We start from the raw sequence: 20,601 nt of genomic DNA, 5'->3' as shown, positions 1-20,601 counted from the left end.
TAAAACAGCACCTAAATATAACAAAGTTGCACAACTGAACTGTACTCGGGTATTGATTTTTTTTGAGTAGCATTAGTGGTACTTGCCACATTTTGAAAATCACTACATTAGAAGCAATATTCATGTTATGCAGGATCTGACATTCAAGGCTTTTGATGTGGAGGCTCTGTCGGAAGCCGTACTGGCCCCATATGTTCATAATTTGAAACCTGAAGTTTTATAATTGCACTCATGGCAATGATTGTGTACAAAACAATTGCAACTGAACACATTAATGTTAATTATTGAAACAATAGAGCAATTGCAAAACTCTTAAAATATCTACTTTGCACTGACATTCCAACGGAGAATTCCACTTAATGGCAGTGGTCCCCAAATGTTATCGTGGCACTGACCACGTGAAGGCATATTTTAAATGCCAAGCATAGAAACTGATTAAAAATATCAATCAACATTAGTGAGGCTTCGATGCGAACGGTATGCGAAAAATGACAGCGCTATAAAGTTTCTTGGTGTTGGTGCACGGTGTTCTAATAGTAGTCTTTAGTTGTTGTCCACGTATTATTGGACATAATCCGTGACAAAGTGTCACTTTGCATCACTGCCCTTGTTGTTCCATTCTGCTGCCACTCGCACGTACCCGAACGGCGATCGGGCTAGCTGAAACGAGTGACATGAGACTAACCCCGATTCATGCCCCGTTGAGTTTGAGTAGTAACCAAAACTCTAACACATCTTTTCTTTTTATGTCATCACATCATATCCAGTTTCTGCGAGCATTGTTCTGGTGAAGTGTGGAGCAGAAGTATGCCAACAATAAAAACATATTACGAATATATATATATATATATATTTTTTATCAGTAGATCTAACTGTTCGCACTTGCGTAAATGGTTGAAGAATTTACTCACGCCATCTCATATATTGGAGGCAAAATGCAACTATTTCAAGGTAGCCGGAAGCTCTGACTGCTATTTTCTTTTCCCTGTTAACTTGACTGGAAGACAGTAGAACACTCCAGAATCCTTTGACTGCCACTCTCAATGAAGGAGCGAGCCGTCAACGGCGATAGAGAAAGTGAGAGGAAAAAGAAAACGTGAGAAAGTGGGTGGGTAAGAAGGCAAAACGCAAAGGGAGTGAACCGGCGCTTGTGTGTCAATGGAGGAGATCATGGATGCCGGTAGGGGGCTCAGCCTTCGACACAATAGACCCCCAACTGAGCCAAGACCCTTAATACCCATACACTTATTTCACACATCTTTTCAAAGCACCCCTGCAAGCCCACTCCACGAGCCCACCCCAGCCCCTCAGCCCGCTCTCCTCAGCCACGCTGACAGTAGCGAGAAAGCCCGTTTGCTGCAACAAGGGACCCACACAGGGAAACCTCACCGGGGCCATCAGGACACCTTGTCTTTGTGGATTGGGGGACAATGGCGACAACTCAGGACAGGGCAGTGAAAGCTTCCTCTGTCCTGGCAGGGAGCTGTTAAGAATGACAGTTGCATCAAGTGTTGGTGATAAATGGCTTATTGTCATGTGATCTGAGATGACGTGTGAGGCTGCTAATGAGCCTCTGTATCGGAATCACGGCGTAGTGGCGGGAAGCACAATTTTAGGTTGAGAAATGGAAATTCATACTTCTATTTTTTGCGCCCTCCTGACCGCACCGGTTCATATACGCTCACCGACTGCCCGACGGCTGTATGTGTCCCGACTACCTCTACTTTATGACGGCGGACAAATGTTGACATTATATCATATTGATTGGTGGGGGGAAAAAAATGATCAGAGCGAGCAGACTTTTTTTCTTCACCTTGTGAGGTGCAATCTGTCTCCTAAGCATTCAGTCATGAGCACAGTATTCCTATTGAATTGTGGATTGGATTTATTCAAAAGTGAATTAAAAAAAAAAATACACAAGCTGCTTCAAAGTAGCCTGTAAATGAGCCGCGCACACGTCACGTCACTGGCGAAGGTCAGTGTAAGTTCCATAACCACTAATTAATATCACTTTTAAATTGGGACATAATTTCCAAATGGATCTCTATGGAATTCACGTTTTCCAGAACATAGAGACACCCTCAGACTGCACCGCATCACGCCTCCTTGGTGGTTGAGCACAGATTTCCGGGTTACTCATGGTGGGTGAGTCACGAGTCTTGACAGGAGAATTGCCGTAGCTTGAAATTGTTGAATGAAGCTGTATAATAAACTGACTTAAGTGCGAACAGGAGTTACAAAAAGTACAAAAATATGCACAAAAAAAAAAAAAAAAACAGCCTGAACTGATGAATTTAGCTTCAGATTTATATGCAGTACATAAGCAACATAATGAGTGATGTTGCTGGCAAAACATGATTTATGCACCCTATGGTGGCAACAAGCTCACTTCACAATGTGCAGCAGTTTGGCAATTAGTGAATCATGTTTTTCTGTAAATGTTCAATAAACCACGGAAACTTACATCGTAGACAGTTGCTATCCTTTTCCACGTGCAAGGACATTACAGTGAGTTAAAAAAAAACAACAAACAAAAAAAACAAATAAATAATTAAATAAAAGATTGTGATTCCTGCAATTATAGGGAGGACTTTGACGATAGACCGGTGAATAATGCAGATTCCAAAGTTTTGCAATTACTCTGAGCTGTGGTAATTGACATAGCATTAGTCTGTTGAGTGAGTGAGTGAGTATGAGTTGTTAGTATGGTCACACATAAAACCTTTAATATATATATTATATTATTATAGTTTTTGCGAATGGCTGTAGATACAAATACTAGATCCCGTACACAAAAAGTGAAAACCCAAAGTTCACCATCTCAGGAAATTTGAATATTACATAACAATCAAAAAATGTGTTGGATTTTTTTTTAGTTGCTCTTTTGAAAATATCTTCTCAATTGTCTAATGTATGCATAATTCACATTTTGAATTTAACTACTGAAACAAATTAATTTTTCCAGAATATTCTCGAATTATAATCGATTGAAGGCACTTGTGTCTAAAATTTGTTGAGCAATAAGTCAGTATCCATAAAGGGATGTTTCATTAATGACTGTGCCCAAAATAATTTTGACCGGTGAACTATTTCAATAATGACATGTCAAATTAGATTACTTAAAGGTGAGGTTATGATGCAAGTGCGAAATATGGGAGATATGCAAACATTTCTTTTTCTACCCAATAAGAAAACACCTTAAGAAAATGAATCTTTTGCAGCCAGGGAGGAAAATTCTACCTCAACATCCTGGGCAGCTCATGGGATTTCTGGCTCCACCCCAAAAACGCTGAAGGCACAGTGAAGAAGGCCGTGCTTTGTGGCACTTTTTTAACAGTGACAATTTACATTGGCAAAATGGACCTTTTCCATCTGTGTAGATCAGTGATGGGAAGTGCAACTATTAGATTTTTCAGGTATCTACACTTACGTAACTAGGAAATTTATTTTTCTAAAGACTTCTTACTTTAGCTCCCTACCTTGTAAAACATCGGTAATTTCTGCTTTTTTGCTTAATCGAATTAGGCTGGTTAACTAAAAACCCAAATCCTGGCATTTAAAAAAAATCTGCATTTAATCTGAAAACAAGAACAAGAAGTACAGCTTTCACAGTGAACTTTGTTCAAGGAGGGGCTTAATTATGTCAGGCGTAGCTTTCTCTATTAAGTAAAAAAAGTGCTTTGCCGCCATCTTGTCGCCTCAAGATCATTTCCAAACCTTTTTGGGTGGGTGTCAATTACTCACGAAAAATGTAAAAATTCATTTTTACAAATCATTGCACAAAAAGTTGTTTTTGTTATTTTGTCGCAATGCTTCTTGGCAATAACTTTTGTTCCCTGTTTATTACCCTATTTAATGGAGGCACAATTCTGCTGCTCATCCCACAAGCGCATGTTTCTGACAAATGTGCCACCATTAAAAAGGGCAATAAAAAGGCTTTCATAAAGTATACCATTTTTGGGGCATTTTTACAACAAAGAAAAACATCAACCAAAAACACGTTTCCTTACTTTTTGTGTTATTTTTTACATACATACCTTTAAGAAAAGCTGCTGTGTGTTTGTGTGTTTAGTTCTTCTACTTTACCAGTCCCCTCCCCCTTTTTTTTTTAATCGTTACTACTACTAAAGTCCAGAGTTTGATTAGTGTTCTTCTGCCACCTCTGGTACAGCTAAAACCAAACAATTTAGGTTAAATGAGGTCAATCTTTCTGGTTGCTCTGATGGCCTAGCTTTCGCACCACCAGCCTCTGGGCCCCAGGCTCTCGCGGGCTCCCCCTTCCCCCTTTTACAAGGCCCTTCAGCAGCCGTCTGGTTGCTAGACAATGCGCCTGGTTATGTGGGTTATGTAAAGACCCTCGTACACACAAAAGCCAGTGTGGGGGCCTGTTTTGTGGCGCTCTTCAGAGCCCCGGGTCAGTTAGCAGAAGAGCACTGAGGCTAGCACTCCAAGTTGAGAACGCTTCCTCTCCACTGTGTTTGCTGAGAAGAGTGGTCGCGTAAAGGCCAATGAATTATCTCCTTGCCATTAATTTCCCGTACCCCTCGGCTCACACCCCCCCCCCCAAAAAAAAAGAAGAAAAAAAAACACCACTTGACAGAGGTTAAAACAAGACACTTGTTCACCCAGAGATGTATTGCATCTTGGAATTGTGAAGCCTGAGCTTGTTTGCTTACACTTAAAGTACACACGTTTGGATTAAATTGGAGAAATACCAATTTATGGTTTTTAATTATTCAATTTTTCAGTAGCTTAGTGTTGCTTTCGTTCACATCCATCCAATTTCTACACTGCTCCGAGTTGACACCTAAAATCGGATGGAATAGGCTCTTGCTCGCTGTTTTTACATTTTTGGATCACGTGTACTTGTCAGTGTATTTTTAAAGCAACATTTGACAAATCAGTGCTGCTGTTCGATCCAGCTGACTAAAGCCCTTAGAAAGAGTAATCCATGTATTTGTTACATCTCGGCCAGATTACTGCAATGTTCTTTACTTTGGAGTCAACCAGTCCTCCCTCAAGCACCTCCAACTGATCCAAAATGCTGCCACTCGCCTCCTTAACTGGCGCTCGGAAGACAGAACACATCACCCCAATCTTGGCCTCTCTTCACTGGCTCCTAGTGCACTTTAGAGTTCGCTTCAATATACTTCTGTTCGTCTTCAAAGCTTGAAATGACCTCACCCCAGCGTACCCCTCTGAGCTCCTCCACCCTTACGCACCTGCCCCCTGCCTCAGGTCTGTGGACCAAATGCTGCTGGAGGTGTCGAGGACTAAGCACAACCTTAGGATCGTGCCTTTTCAGTTGCCGGTCCTTCCTCATGAAATGAGCTTCCATTAAATGTTCGGCAATCCCCCTCTCTGCCCGCTTTTATAACTTGTGTGAAGACACATTTTTATTCTTTAGCTTTCGACTCAACATGAGACTGTCAATGTTCTGCTGTTCTGGTGTCTATTGTATATGTATTTGTGTTCTAATTTCCCGCTAATTTATATAACACCACGTGGAAAGCGCTTTGTTACAGCTCCAGCTGTTGTGAAATGTGCTATATAAATAAAGTTGTGTTGTATTGGATTGTATCTACGCACAAAATTGGATCCAAATCTCAACGTGCTCAGTCAAACCCTCATTTCAATGCGCCGGGTATAAAAAACCCAGCATTGCCTCAGTCCCTTTTGGACCCAGTGCTAGGTTCGCGATTTCTGCCCATTTGGGTTACTTTAAACCCATGTTTCGGATTGTGGGAATAAAATTAGTGAAAATGGGAATAAAACCCATGCAAGCATGGTAGAACATGCAAATTCCATAAGAAAAAGTGAGACCTTGGACTCGAACCCACAACCTCACGACTGTGAGGCAGATGTGATCTTTAGCACTGTGTTGTATATTAGCATCAATATTGAGTATCGTGCTATTTATCTTGTGACGGGATTTGAAACTATGTATAAACTATCATGGATTAACAAGTAGGTTTTTATGGGCGTGCATGTGTGTGTATGTCTGTATATGTGTGTGTGGGACAAGAAGGGCCCTCCAGGCAATGACTGGTGGTAAGCCACACACCACAGACACATCAACAGTCCGCCCCGATGGCCAACCAGAAGGACACTGAAGTAAAGCCACTTCGAAGGCAAGCGCATTCGATGACACGCTAATGAGAGACTTTCTTGTCTGTCGCACTGAGTGAGCAGACTCGATTAGGAATGAGCGAGTTCTTATTGTTTATTTTCCACTGCAATAAGAAAATGTGATTATTTTAGAGTGTACTAAAAGTTTAATAGACTCTGCTGCCAGTGAGAGGAAAAGTTTTGTAGACTATACGGTACACTATAGGCAATCACAGCAAAAGTCCTACAAATGTAGCGGGCTCTTCAACGCCAAACGTCTCCGACAAGCTGCGGCATGCGGGCGAGCTGCTTGCAAACAGAGCGTCCCGTTGCCCCCGAGGCTCTTGTCTCCAACCCACAGGAAGCCCGAGTGTGAGCCAGGACACACAAGGCGAGCGACAGTCGGTTGGAGGGGGAGGGCGAGCGAGGGTTTTCACGACTGTTAAGGATTGACTGACTCGTCGCTGACTGCAAGGAAATGAATCTCATCAACGTGTCAGTTACCTTGTCGTCTTGCTGTTAAAAAGAACAGCCTGTGATGTGATTTGCGTGTTTTATGAGATACAAGCCGTATGAGTCATTTGGCTGATCTTTTCAATGCCATATGGTGCTAGTAAGCGCAATTCAACTCACTTCATGATGAGTAGCCATTTGGCAAATAGTGACTGAAGTTTTTCTTTATAGCTTGGTTTCAATAAACCACTAAAAAGTCCATCGGGGACAATGGCTATCCTTTCCCTCATGCAAGGAAATTACCGCAAGTGAAGTAAAGGGAAAAAAAGATTGAGATTCCCGTAATTCTAGGGAGAAATTCCTCGATAGACTAGTAGATAGTACTTCATCCAAAAAGAGGCTTCAAGCTGTTTAATGTTGCTGTTTTACAATCAAACTAAACATAAAACTGAGAATTAAACGTGTATTTAAAAATGCCTAAAAATGTAAAATCCTACTGCCATGCTAATGGTTACCATCCATAGTTAAAGTAACTACTACACATCAATCCGACGTCGGCCATCACGGTCAACTTTTGCATCGGTCCAGAAGTCAGCAAGTCGGAACGGAAAATGACTGAAGAACACGCAGCAAAAAGCCGGCGGAGTCGCCGACTACTCTGGACCTTGTGCTCATGCTTGAGAAGTAGTACCCCTCCACGCCATCGGCAGCGATAGTCGCTGCGTAGCCTATGAGGGTAATGTCTAATAACACCCACCTGTCTTGAATAAGAGTGATTAATTAGTCTTTTCGCTCTTCTCTCCAGTTAGAAGTTATATCCATAGAGGAGATGTGAAAAAATCAGCAAAGTTGATTCCATTTTTTGATGAATAGCATCAAATAGCGTTATAAATAAGTTATTAAAAATGGAAGTTAAAAAATTTTTATATTTAGCATGGCCCCTGGTGCTCACCATATGTCAAATAATAACGCTCACAGCATGTATACTGATTATTCCAACATTTTCCATCTCATACACACCTCTAACTCAGACTGATTGGGTACATAAGCACACAGTTTTTGCTTTCGGTGCAATTTACTTCATTCTTGCCAGTTTTGATTTACAACTGAGGTTTTACTCGATTGTTTTCATATCAAACTTAGCTATACAACAGCGAAAGATCTCTGAATATGTTCGTTATCTTAACAGTGGATTTTCTTCTTATTTGATACGAAATGCACAAAAACGCAACATTTTTCTACAAAACGGCAACGTCATTGATCCGTAGACTCCCAAAGCTCAGCAGAACTGTCTAATAGTGACACAAACCCAGTCCATTTTCACAGCACAGGGCAACCCTCAACAAAAAGCTCCTTTCAAAAAGTTCCTTCAGTAGACTTTGAACATTCACGAATTGTTCTCCCACCGACCGAACATGCCAAAAGAAGCGTTCCTCTCACCGCAGCGAGAATACAAAGCCAGACGCACGTGCACACAACCTCTATTCCGGGCCTTTTAATGGACTACAGGTGCTGCCTAATAAGGGCCAATAAATGTGCCACAGCAAAGCAACTGCCATGTTGCTTGCTGAATAGGAAGAAGAGAAATGTAAGGGTGGTTGACAAGGGGGTCGGGCTGCTGCAGGAATCATCAGTGGTCGGGAAAAGTCCCATAAAGTGCGAACCTGCTGCACTGTCATCAGCTTGGAGGACAATGGTGGTCCACAGACACTTGTTGGGAGACACGCAAGTATTCCGTGCAAAACTGCACTACTATCACTGTCAGAAGCAGTTGTGGTGCTACTATTAGTAGCAGGAGTAGAAATAGGTACTCTAACTACTTTACAGTTCTGTGAACAAATTCTGAGTAGCAGTAGGAACACTATTTGTACACCGATTTCGTAGAGTACATTTTACTCTGAAAAGTCTCAGAGCAAGCACATAAAAATTTGAGCGTAAACTACTCATTGTAAAATTCTCAGAGTAAATATTGTGCAGTGTGTGCTTCATACGCGGTCTGTTTTTTACTGATTTGTTAGCTTGTGGTTTTATTATTAGCGGAATGCTCCCAAGACAATTAGCAAGAGTGAAGAAGCTAGTCACTTTTCAAAATAAAATATTTTCCCGACTCGAATAACAAATAAAACACAAGTATTATTTATTTTTTTCCATTTTTTTCATCTGTGTGACCCGGTCCAAAGTGGCCCGCAACCCGGCGGTTGAGGACCACTACTGTACGGAATTCACAGTGCAGTTGTGCTATATGTAGAAGTATAGAAGAACAAACAGAAGTAGAAATACAAACATAATAAAACACCAGGAACGAAAACAAAAAACTGTATTTGAAGCAATGGCTGCTGCCGTAGTATTATCAGAAGCAGAAGTATAAATGTAGCATGAGCAATATTGTACTTTGTAAAATTAGCCGCAGTCGTAGCGATAGCCGTAATATCACAAATAGAAGCGCCGTGTAGCGCAACCCTGCCACGTGCACCCCCCGTGGAAGAAATACAGGGAGAGGAGTGAGAAGTACAGGAGGAGGAGGTGAAACAACAACAGCTGTGGCAGCCGCATTGTCATTCCAACATTTGTTTCGCACTGAGTGCAGGGGAAGGTCGCGTCACGGCATGGAACCAACCTCAGGACCGCTACTAGACATTGATTATGTTGCTAAAGTTTTAGCCACACCAAAGACGTTGTGTTTCAATTAGAATCCTGATTTTGCAGAGGGGGAAGCACACTGGCCAAGGAAGACGTTGTCAAAAATTCTGAATTTGTATTTTCTCTTCTATATAGTTTTAATTATTAGCAAGATGTTTTGTCTTATCATGTTAGTCAACAGGATTGCGCTAAAGCTGCTTTCCTAAAATCTTTCGGGTTGAGGCACTAAAGTCATTTACATTTCAGACAAAATGCAAATCCTGAATTCTGTTTTCATTTTTTTTCTAACATTGCAAATAATATTAGCAACGTCAAAGAATTTTGTTTTCTCGTGTTAGATTGCAGCATTGCGCAACTTTCCTCAAGACTTGTTGAAGGCAGAGGAATTAATGGCAATTTAATTCCAGGGCAAGTTTAGTCCCTGAATGATTTCCTTTCCACTTTTTTAACATTGCAATATTGTCAGAGACGCCAAAGAATTTTTGTCTTATTATGTTTGTGACCTAGACTATGCAAAAACTAAATTATGAATTTCTTAAAAATTTTGTGGAGAGGTGAGGCAGGGGCCAAAAAAGACTCCATAAAAAAAGTCTAAATTCCAGAATTTGTTTTTCACTTTTGCGAACACTATGAAAATACACCAGAGAAGTTTCTTCTTATCATGTTGGTGACGCAGCTAAATGAAGGATGTCAATATTTTTGAGATTATAAGCAAGCAAGTTTCATCATATCAGGTTAGAGCAGGCTTATGCGAACAATTAACATTGTGACGTTCAAAATCAAGTTATATCACACAAAACGACTTCATGCACCTTTCCCAGGTTTCCTTTGGTCACATGATGGACACTTTTGAAACATTTAATTAGAAAGCAATTTAACACGTCGGGGGAGGATACCTATGAAAGAAAATTCCTATCTTGGGGGACTTGGCAGAGGTCTTCTGAGGTCCGTTCCAGGTTTGGTTTAACCCCCCCAACCGCTAACCCTTACATTCCACAAGCACACTAGCTCTCCTCAACGGCGCGGCAGCGGTGGTGGTGTGAAAGCCACTGCGGCCGTCACACCTGCGTCCATCCAGTCACAACACGTACGACGTATTCCTGCAGAAACGACCCGCGGGGAAGCTTTGTGTGTGGCCAGCAACAACGACCGGTTCAAAACAGGCAGCTGCGATTTGCCGTTGACATCAAATATACCTTAACCGCCACCTCGAGGGGGTGCTACGATACGTCAGCGCGTCCACCATATTGCATGTGTTAGATCTAAACGAATGCAAGTCAGTGAACAGAACTTCATTAAGTGAAAATCTACAGTGTATCAAATGAATGCATCATATTCACCAATGCACATACCGCATTAATACATTTGGAGAACAGAGAGGCACCAAAAATAATTTATTTAATGATGTACATGAAGATTAGAAATATTTACCCTTGAAAGGTGGATATAAAAAAAGTCTTCACACTCTTATTCAAATGTCAGGCTTTACTGAAATAATTAAAAAAAAGTTCAAAATCATCCAATAAATTCATTTCAAATGAAGCTTTCAATGAACCGCAGCCTAAACTGAGAGATATTACTATAAAATGTCAGGAAAAGCCTGCTAGAACACCTGAACTGGCAGGTGTGTGCTGACTCCAATTTCAAATAAGTTTGAATGTGAATGGTTTATTCTGATCTGAATTCTGAGCACAGCTTCATCTCTATTTGTCAGAGGGTGTGTACGCTTGTGCAACCCCATTGTCCCTGTTATTTATGTGTCTGTTTTTAATTCTCCTCTTGATAAGTTTTCTCTTTTTTTTTTTTTTTTTTCGATATTTGAATTGTTCAGGTTATAGGTCATGCTGGAAAAGGCTGCAAGCTGGACATGAACGAGGCCACAATCCTGCTACTTTGCCACATTCAATATGGCGGTGACGTATGGCTATGCACCAAGGTGGGTGTGGATATATCTGATGTAAATGCTTTTTTTCTTATTCTTTTCTTTTTTTTAAACCACAGGAGGCCATGTTTTATGTTTTAGCAAACGTGATCAAATGAAGAAGACTTCTTTTCTGGCATGTTTGGCTCACAGGAAATGAGGGCCCTCCTCAATGTAATTAATAGGTACAATTATGTAATCTGGGAGTGGTCTGTAGTTTTGTGCAAACGGGACCAGATGTCTTCCCTCACCCCCTCCTCACTCAAAAGGAACACCCTCATTCATTTGCCGCGATCACTTACAGTGGGGTCAGCGTCAGTGCTCGGCCCACTTTGGCCTTTTTTAGTCCTTCTCTTGTAAATAAAGGCCGCGTGCTTTACAAGCCTCCAATAACCGTAATACCTTCAGAGTCAATTAGCAGCCAGAAGCACGAGACGGCAGACTGTGATGAGGAGGAAACGCCGGTTTGCCGTGCAACTTTTATGGAAATGAAAAACATCAGAATTTGATTTTAATCACCAAAGCGGAGTGAACAGCCTTTATGGCGCTTGATAACAAGTTGGTATTGTGGGTTAATTGTGAACTGACTAAAAATGTCATAGAGGCTGACGTGTTTGTTTTTTATAGCTGAAATACTGACCAACTTTTTTGTGAACCGAGGGCTCGGATTTGAATGTTTTGTTGACAGCTCTCTGATCAGACAAAGATGATGAAGAAGCATTCCCAGCTGAATGAGACTCCCAGAGTGGGCCTAGCAATTTTGGGGTGAACAAATGACTTCAATTTAGACTTTCTCTGTTCCATCTGTTTATGCTATTTGACCAATGGGAGCAATGGGGAAAAAAACCAGACTGCTGCGTTAGCTTCTTACTAGCTATTTGCGTTCTGTTTAGCTACCAAGTGCCTGTCATTCGAGAATAAAATGTAGAGTTTTGTGGGTGAATGAGCTGAATATGTTAAAACTCCCACATCTTTTATTTTGGTGTGTTTGGTAAAGTTTTATTGTGTCAGTATTTGGAATGACAGAGCAGAAGTTGTTTAACACTGTTTGTTGCTTTAGCTTGATACGTTTCTGCTTCCTGTTTTTTGACCCCATTCTCTTGATGGGACTCCAAGTTGGAGTGAATCAGCATTTTGTCAACAATTTAATTTGGATGTCCAGACTGTTGCCCTGCATTTGAGTCCATCTGTACTCTTTGGCAAGAGCATTATGTGAAGGTGTAGGCCACTATATTAGCTTCTTGCTAGCTAACCGTCGACTGATTAGCTACCATGTGCTTCTCACTTCTCTACAAGTTTTGTTTTCACTTGTGTACAGGCTTTGTTAGTTTAATGTATCAGTCAATTAAATAAATGAACAGTTTTTGGAACCATTATCATTTTTACTTCAGTAGGTTTAGTAGTATTAGTAGTACTTTTATTTAGTTTGGTTTACATTAGCTTGAATTGATAGGACTGCTATGCTAGCTTCTTGCTAGCTAGCCGTTGATTTTTAGAAGCTAAGTTTTTGTCACTTATATACTATAGGTAGAGTTTTACAGTACGCAAGCACATTAAGTAGGTGGAAACATTTAATATTTTTTTTTCAAGATGATACGTAAACATTCAAAATCATTTCATAAGCCTGTCAAAAAAAAAAAAAAATATATATATATATATATATATATATATATATATGCGTGCTGTCATCACTATTTACTGTTTGTTCAAAACAAACAAAGCAGAGAAGAGCCGCAATGATGTACTGATCTGATCCAAGTTCTGATCTGTTCTCTTTTTTTCAGTACAAACTGCTGAATGCGGGCAGTCAAACACTAACATTGAAAGATATAACGAGGGGGGAAAGGGAGAGATAGTAGTGTAAAACAACAGCGGAAAAACATGTTTGGTCAACAAGCGTTCGAAAGCCAAGCCAAGTGTGCGGCAGTCAGGCGCGGCCAGCTGGGGCCAGGAACGCTTGACTTGGAAATGTGTTCCAGCGGGGGAAAAAAAGCAGCCGAGATCCCCGAGCAGCCAGGCCAGCAGTCGGCAACTTTCCCCCTGCTTTTTGGCTCCGGCGTCAAGCTTCCCTCCCTCCTATCCTCCCTCTCTGCAGCCCACCCAAGAAGCAGCAGCAGCAGCAGCAGCAGCCCATGGGCGTACACTGCAGCGGCTGCACATTTAAAACAACATGCATCTCACTCTCACTGTCAAATGCTTCTTCCCTTTCCAAAACATACCACGCTTAATACAAATGGAAAGTTTTGTCTCATCCAGAGCCAATCGTAGTATTGCTTTTTACTTAAAAAAAAAAAAAGAAAGGTTTTGTCAACATAAAGAAGACGGGCCCTCACAACCACTCTTTCATAGCGAATCCTTAAGATCCTCTTGATGACAATGTCAGGAAAAAAGATCGACAATGTAGTCACCCATCTGTCTAGGATACTTGCTTCCGGAATTCACCCAAATTTCTTATTCTGGATAAACTCCAGCAAAATTTTTGAGAAGCATATTGTTCACACTGTTTGTGCAATTAGCGTCCCTGTTGCCATCCTGCTTACACATAAACATGGTGTTTCAACTGTGGTTCATACAAAAAGTCATGTATTTTGGGGCCTTCGCAAAGAAGTTTGTTTAAAAATAAATAAATTAGCGCCATCATCTGGTTACACATCTCATACAATTTCTTTCTCATCTTGTGACGCAATTAATAGCTCGTACATATAATAGAACATTGATATCTCATTCCAGTAGTTCCTCTTCAGATACCCCCAAAATGTAATCTTGCAAAAACATAATTTAAAGCATTCCCAGATTCCAATACAAACCCTAATTCATGTCAAAATACAAATCCGAGGCATGGCCATCTACCCTAACCTCGAAAAGCATCTTAAATCATTGGCACATCATCTCAAGGTGTCGAGTTTTCAGTGGAATCCTCCCGGCACGTCCATGACATTCCGCATGGAGCCTTGAGGCTGGCGAAAGTCTGCAGATTGGGCGTCGGTCCGAACGCACCGCGGCTGTAAATCTGAGGACGCTTGACCCGTGGCGGGTTGACGCGTGGTGTATCAGTGACGGCGGTCGTAAGTCACACAAGCCAAGACTTCCTGTTATGGCATCGGATCTACTCAATATGGCGCCAGCCAGGCATGCCACTTGGAGAGTAGAGTCAATGAAAAAGAGGAAATTAAGTCATAACGATGACGCAGTAAAATTTATGCATGGATGAAAATGGTCAGAAAAAAATTGGTGGAAAATAATTTTTATGGAAAAAAAATAATAATAGTGGATTTTTTTGGTGAGTAATTACTTAAATAAATGTAATTGCTTGACAGCATTAATTTCCTATTTTTTTCCAATTTATATATATAAGATGATTTGTCGTATCATAGAGACAGTCGCAGACATCTTCATGTGTGAGGCACATCCCATGTCTGCGCCTGAAGTGCTAATGTGATAATGTACACCGCGTGTACATTAAAAGAGGAGCACGGCGTGTCGAGGAAAGCTGCCAAGTCAATGATGTTATCTCCTCTCAGATAACACGCTAGTTGGTCGGCAAGGTCCATGGTGAGAAGCGTGATGCGAGCAAGCCTCCGTTAGCCTTCCTACGTTATCATTTTGGAGTGGTAAAATGTGGCAGCCCTGCCAAATTGCATTTTAAGTTTGCACATTTTGCTGTTTTACCTCCTGTACCAATGCATCATTAATTAAGCCCCCTAGAATAAGAATGGGGTGAGTTAATTTTTGTCAAGTGCAGAAATTAATTGTTGGAAGGCATGCCTTACAGGTGAATAGTTGCCTAGGTCAAGGTTTAGGTCAAATTTTCATATTTATGAGTCCATAGTTTTCCTGAATCATGAGTGCAACACTGGGCCAACTCCCATTTCCAAGATGGCCGTGTTTCTAATCTAGGTTGTTCGCTATTCAGCAAGTAATGATTTTACGCACTGCAGTCAGCGATCTGTACTGTCACGAACCGAACTGCTTGGTGAAAACGTGACTTCACTGGTGCAAAGTGCTGCCGTCACAACTTGTTGTCACCAAGTTTATTTTGTAGGATCTAAAAAAAAAGTAATGCACTTTTGGGCGTTGCTCAAAGGCGCTTTAAGGGGAAGAAAAAGTTATTAAACCATTTTGTCACAATTTTGCTTCAATGCTTCAGGTGTGTGTACCTTGCCCACCAGGGGGCAGTATAATACAGACATATCGCTATATATACAATAATATTAGTTGTTCTTCTCAGATGATAAAGAATATAGATCCGTGAGTGTTATGTTGCCTGCCTATAAGTGTCACTTAAAGATTTATAACACTTTCAAACAGATGATATTCATTAGCATGTGTATGTCATTTTACTTTCTGTGTTAAAATTAGCATTAAGAGAGCCGATTTAAAGGCTAAACAATGAGATTGTTTTGGGATACGTGAGGGAATTTTCTGCAAATGTATTGCTCCAATTTCAACCCACAAACACCAAATGCTTTGTAATATTGGAAGATTGCGGTTGTGCGGATAAGTGTAGTATGTTTGCAGCGACACGTTCATCACATGTTACAACAACACTTGGTTGTTTTACAATTTCCTACAAAATTATTGTGCAGCGCATTGCTCATATCTTATCCGGAGAGAAATCCAGTCCTGTAGAAAGGAAGAAATAAACGCTGCGAAAGCATGTTCCTCTGCCAAATCCAACTAAGTTTGAGGAACGTGCCACCTGGAGTTTACTTTAAAATATATGTGCCTGATGTACTGAATAATATTAGCCACACACACACACACACACACACCAGCAGTTATGCACCATGTACGCCCACACACATTCAAACGTTGCTTGAGGCGCATGCTTGAATAAAAGCAGCACATGTACTGTAATAAGATACGATCAACATCTAGCTTTGCCTCAAGCCACAAAGTCTGTACTTCTAATTTTCCCAAATGTACATCCCAATTCCAGTTGGGAAGTATAGACAATTCAAGAAGGGCTACCGCGTGAGAGGGGTCGGCCAATTTTTAATCATATCCGTTGTACTTTCATTCAAGAATTCATGGTCCGTTCACTTAAAAGCGGGACGATTTGATTTGGTTCGATTCGGTGGGATTTCCATTCGACATGGAATTGCTCTTTTCAAGACATTAGTGAATAGTAATGAATCTCTTGTCGTCAATCTAAAATATAAATTTGCTTTTTTTTAATAGTATAAATGTAGCATTGATTTCAAATTGATTTTATTTATTTATTTTAATTATTAATTGTAAAATATGTGCAGTAGTTTTCAGTCTTTGCACGCTTTCAACTGTTAAGTGTAAACATGTCCTGTGAAATCTTGGTTTTCAAAGATTCTGTTTACAATTTTATTCGCCGAGGTTTTATCCTTGTGTTTGTACAACCACTTGTTTTTTGTTAATTTGAAAATGGTCTGTACCAAATTCATCTGCCTGTTTGCGGGACTCATCCACTCTTTTCCTGGAATCAGTGCCCACACAAAGCATCTCATGCGCAAATGTAACTTTGAGTGATTTCGTGTCGTCATGCCTCATTGCATCATGGACATATCGGCAATTTTCCCGTCTATAAACTGCTCGAACGTGCCCTATTACGGTGTTTCCTTTGTCTGTATTTCTTTTCATTTGTTATTTTGTCAGCAGAATTTAAGTGTTGAATGGACAGATGTTGCTAAGTTACGGGGTGCAGCCCATAAGTGAAGCTTTGAATAGCATTAGCATAGCATCGCTTACTGACTGCAATTTATTGTTTTGGCGTTTCACCAATAGAGGGCGCTAAGTGTGTTTTCTGTATGTGAAGTTATATATATTTTTTTTATGTATATTCTTCATCGGAATCATATAATGTATTTCAAAACAATTATTTGAATTCAATTATAAGAACAGAGTGTGGCCACCTCTGTCGAAAACTAACTTTCTCGTCCCTTTGGCCAGCTGAGGCAAAAGCGGGACGGGAATAAAGGCGAGCTCGCCGGGCATCCCGAGCATCGTCATCATCGCCTCCCCTCTTCTGTTCGGGCATACTTCTTTGAACAGACAGACAGACAGCTGCTATTAAAGCCTGATTGTTTCAGGTTCACAGGGTGTGAAAGGGCCTGATTGAGGGGCTGTGATCCCAGTGAGGGTGGTCTCACTCTCTCTCTCTCTCTCTCTCTTCCTAGCCCTCCTCAGTCTCTCTCGCCCTCTCTGGAAAGTTGGAGTAGGAATCGCGTTAGAGGGGGTTGCACGATTGCTGGCGTCACGTGACACATGTTTCGGCCCAGAATGGAATCTGGACAAAAACACACCGCTTGTTGCCGTCTGCTTTTCACGTCACGTGATCCACACACCCTCGGTGATAACTTCCGCTACCTCACACGCACACGTGAACCCTCCAATCAGTGGTCTGTATGCTGATAAGCAACTTATCTTGGCGGCTGATAAAAGCCCAGTGGAGGTTTCGCTCTCCTTATAGGAAGATGACTCTTTCCTGTGGGTGCTCTATTTGTTTAGGACAAGTTCCCATTAAGGAGGCTTGATAAAGAGGTAAATTTGGAGAGTTGGGGAGGGGGTACGAGGAAGCCCCCACGCTGAGCTTTTCACATGTGGCCAAAGGACAAGTGCACCCTTCATACTGTCCCCTAAACTTGCCCCCTCAACCTTGAACGGGAGTCAACTTCAAATTATTTTGTTGTTACGTGTGACGTCAATCAAAACGACGTAGGTGACTATTCTTGCTGCCGAGGTAGTCATCGTATTGGGCGGTAATTCTGTTCATTTGGATGTTTGTACATCAGTAATCATGTCGAGACTCCATTGCTGCTATTTTAATTTGAGGTAATTTATGGAAGGTGTGCAATGCTGATAATTGTTCTTGCTTTTGTTCAGATTCACTTTTTCATAAAAGATACTGCCGGTCTTTGTATGTCAATTTCAACAGTTCATACTGACTATGGAATGTATGGATACAGATGTATTAGGGGTGGAACAGTTTTTTTGAAAAGCATTCAAAATGTTCTGCTAAAAGGTTTTGGTTAATTTCAGCTCATCTGCATTCTGTTAGCACAAATTTTTGTCTTCTTTCCAATTCGGCATCACGCACGATTACGACGGTGCGTCATGATTCACACTCGAGTTGTAGGCAGGAAATGAGATGTGCATCATATCCTCCCAGCGACACGGTGGCCAATCATATTGCAGCCGTGTACCTCCTGCGTTGTAGGCTTCCCCGGTTGGATTCTTAATTACGCTAGGGTCACCATCACAAATCGCCCCAATAACCTCAATGTCTGCAGTTGAAGCACATCTTTGCTCATTTCACTTCAAATCCTTTTTGGTGGCGTTTAGAGCCAAAAAGATGAGAATTGTGTGTGTCTGTTTGAAGAGAACGTCACCAGGTGTCTATTAATAATACGCACATAATCACTCCTCCATTCATATTAGATATGAATTATGACACAGCTCAGTCAAATATACATCAATTAAGAAATACTTAAGAACTTTGATTTTTTTTTTTTTTTTTTTTTAGGAGAGTAATGATTAGATCAGTGTTTACCAAGGCGACCACCAAACAAGACTATCACAAAAAGTGTGCATACTGAAAAATATATTTCATTCAAAAATATATGCAACAACCAGCAATGGACGACTCGATCCAGGCTGCTTTGTGCAATATGGCTGAAATGACAAACGCAGCAAAAGAATGGAATGCATCCCAACTGCGTGTTCATGTGTGCATTCTTGAACTCCACGTCATCAAAGTTATGGGTGTGCTTATTGTTGTCAGTTTGTTGTGATGGCAGTTAACTTGTTTTTATATTTTTATTGCTGTTGTCGTCAAAGAAAATGTTTTTCTTTGGCTTTTTAGGGCTCTTCAGTTGCACAAAATGTCGTACTTCAAACCTCTATTGTACGTCTTTGTTGTACAAGTTAAGATCGCTCTGTTGTTTTGACATTTTTGCAAAAACTTGAACTTTTTCTTACACTTGTATAACAGACGTTAAAATGCATTTTCTTTAGCTTTCAGACTCTAAAATTGTATAAAATGTTCACATCCCACTCTGGCATATGCCTCTGACCTAAAATAAAGCCGAGTGTGTTATTGTTTTGATGATTTAGCATAAACAGCAAATAAGTTTTTCTCACACGTGTATGGCAATCAAGAGTTTAAGATTCTTGGTCTATGACTTTTCAGGGATCCTGAAGTTTGACAAAAATCTCTGACATGTACAGAATGAGTAAATTATCGATTCTTAAATTCACTCTTTGTATGGCAGTTACAATCTGTTCCTTGGGTGAAAGACTTTAGCATTGTTGTTTCTATTTCTTCTTCTTCTTATTATTATTATTATTATTATTACATTATTATTACATTATTATTACATTGTTATTATTATTGTTGTTAGTATTATTTAAATGTGTATGACAATTCAATAACACTTAAATTGCAATTTAGAAATTATTTTATGTTGGCGATGGTTTGACAGAGTTGATGGTTTTCCATTGTTTACTAAAACAGATTACACTGTGGAAATGTGCACCTCGAATGCATTTCCTTGCGATTCGAACACAAACCTATTGAGTTATCTCTAGTGGATGTGTACACACCATCCAGCCCACATGTCTGTGTGTGTGTGGCGTGTGAGTGTGTGTTTAGCACTTTTGCGGTAAATAAATTAGTGTTCTATTGAGTCCAGTGTTGACGCTCTTGGACAGAGGGGAGAGGGTCCTAATCTGTCCACAGATTAGATTAAAAAAAAACTTCAATTCAGATTAGGCCTCAACCAACAAGTTGTGCACATCTTCAGGCAGGCAGGCAGAAGTGCCGTTTTTAAAGGGGGGTGGTAAAAAAAAAAAGTGGGAGGGAGGGGGGCACATTTGGGAATGATATTGGCACCTCAAGTATTTCAGGTTACAAGGAACAGCTGTTGGACACACACAGACAGACAAACCCTCACTGATGGACCCCCACCCCAAGAAAAGTGGAGCAATTGAAGGCACTCCATCACAAGAAGTGATGCAAAAAAAGAAGTCACTCCACTTACCTCAGCCTGCATCAAAGTTCCCCAAATCTAGCAAGAGCTTCCCAAGTTCCACTTTTGCTCTCCTTGTGTTTTCAGATGCGAGAAGTCCGGTTTGTTTCTCCCACGCACGCGCGATTTATCCTCTTTGTTCAAACTTTCCTCCAACTTCTTCTTTGGTCGCGTTCTTTCTTTATTTTAGGCCAACATCGTCGTTAGGCTTCCCAAGTGGAAGCTACAGCGTCGGCGGTCCATGTTCGGCAGCAACAAGGGAGTCCCGCAAGTTGCCTCGATCAGCCCCTCGCGTAATGCGTAATGCACCCCCCCCACCTCTCTCTCTCTCTCTCTCTCTCTCTCTCTCTCTCGCTCTCTCTCTGTCTCTCTCTCTCTGTCTCTCTCTCTCTCTCTCGCTCACTCTCGCTCACTCTCTGTCCCCCTTTACCCCTCTCCCCCCTCCCTCCTTCCATGCCTCCACAGTCTGCGGACCACCCC

General features: G+C 41.0%; 1 protein-coding gene across 2 annotated transcripts in view; it reads right to left on the bottom strand.

Moving 5' to 3' along the window:
- Positions 1–20,356, bottom strand: part of gli1 (GLI family zinc finger 1) — a 52,916-nt gene extending 32,560 nt beyond the window's left edge. For both annotated transcript variants that reach the window (XM_088309937.1, XM_088309938.1), the window contains exon 1: positions 20,134–20,356. The gene's annotated coding sequence lies outside the window, so the exon portion shown is untranslated. The remainder of the gene's footprint in view (positions 1–20,133) is intronic.
- Positions 20,357–20,601: the final 245 nt, after the last annotated feature.

The sequence above is a fragment of the Idiotropiscis lumnitzeri genome, chromosome 11, assembly GCF_059441095.1.
Source record: "Idiotropiscis lumnitzeri isolate Australia: NSW breed Sydney's pygmy pipehorse chromosome 11, RoL_Ilum_1.0, whole genome shotgun sequence".
Lineage (NCBI taxonomy): Eukaryota > Metazoa > Chordata > Actinopteri > Syngnathiformes > Syngnathidae > Idiotropiscis > Idiotropiscis lumnitzeri.
This window is presented reverse-complemented; position numbering and strand designations above follow the sequence as displayed.